Below are 1,177 nucleotides of genomic sequence, written 5' to 3'. Positions count from 1 at the left end.
CGCTAGGTGGTCACAAAGCACTGAGCTGATCTCCCTGTGCTATGCAGCTGCTTCCCACTAGCTATCTATTTTGCATTTGGTAGTGTATATATGTCCATGCCACTCTCTCACTTCGTCCCAGCTTACCCTTCCCCCTCCCCGTGTCCTCAAGTCCATTCTCTACGTCTGCGTCTTTATTCCTGTCCTGCCCCTAGGTTCTTCAGAACCATTTTTTTTTTTTTTTTTAGATTCCATATATGCTTCAGGAAGTTTTAAAAAAGTACATAGATTCCTTGGTCCTATCTTGCAAATTCTAACCCATAAGACTGGCTTAGGAGAGTATTTTAAGAAGCTTCTAGTTGGTCCTGATGCTGGGAGACATGGAGCACGTCCAGGTCAGGGCTGTCTTCAGTCACTACTGTAACTAGTATCTCACAGCGGTGAGCACCTCCTGTGTGCCGGCCCGTCGCAGCAACGTGCTTTCTACACAAGCTATCCACGGTTCTCACAGCGACCCTACAGAGGACGACTTATTTTCCCCTTTCACACACTGCACACTGGTGAGACACGGAACTCTTCCGAGGCCTCCCAGGGGTAGAGGGCAGAGCAGGGGCAGACTAGGTCTCTCTGTCTGGCCTCAAGGCTGGTGCTATTTCTTCCACTCTGCCCTGCCGCATCTCCTACAAAACCTGCCAGCGTTTGAGAACTTTTTACTTTGTAAGGTTTCCAGGAGCCCGTCGCCCAAGGCTGCCTGGCTGTCACCTGTCTCACCTGCAGAGAACCTCGCTTTGAGAGCCGGGGGGCAAGGGAGATTGCTGGCTAGGGCCCCACCAGCCTGGAGACACGGGTCACTCACACAGGGCTCCTCCTATGATCACCCAGCCCCTGAAATGGCCGCATGTGGAATCCTGTCCCCTCCGGGACTAAATGCGCCAGCCGTGCACCACATATTCCACCTTCCCGTCTCCAAATCCCTGCCTTTCCTAGGTATACACATCACCGAGGTGGCAAGAGCAGTTTTCTTTCCCCCCTGAGGAAAGAAACAATACTTGGCAGGCTTCCTAGGGCCTATCAGTTGCCATAGCAACATTCAGAAGTAGGGGGTGGAAAGGTGCCCCAGCAACGCCTCCCATAGCCCTCCCTCCCCTCCCCCTCCTCCCTCCTCCTCCAGCTCCTCCCCCTCCTCCTTCATCTCCTC

The 1,177-nt window shown here is 53.4% G+C and overlaps 1 protein-coding gene across 1 annotated transcript in view; it reads right to left on the bottom strand.

The window, feature by feature from the left end:
- FAM171A1 (family with sequence similarity 171 member A1) overlaps positions 1–1,177 on the bottom strand; it is a 129,913-nt gene that overhangs the window by 7,740 nt on the left and 120,996 nt on the right. The gene's annotated exons all lie outside the window — the stretch shown is intronic.

This window comes from Physeter macrocephalus, chromosome 11 (assembly GCF_002837175.3).
Source record: "Physeter macrocephalus isolate SW-GA chromosome 11, ASM283717v5, whole genome shotgun sequence".
NCBI lineage: Eukaryota > Metazoa > Chordata > Mammalia > Artiodactyla > Physeteridae > Physeter > Physeter macrocephalus.
The sequence above is the reverse complement of the archived record's forward strand: the minus strand, read 5'-3'. Positions and strand labels throughout refer to the sequence as shown.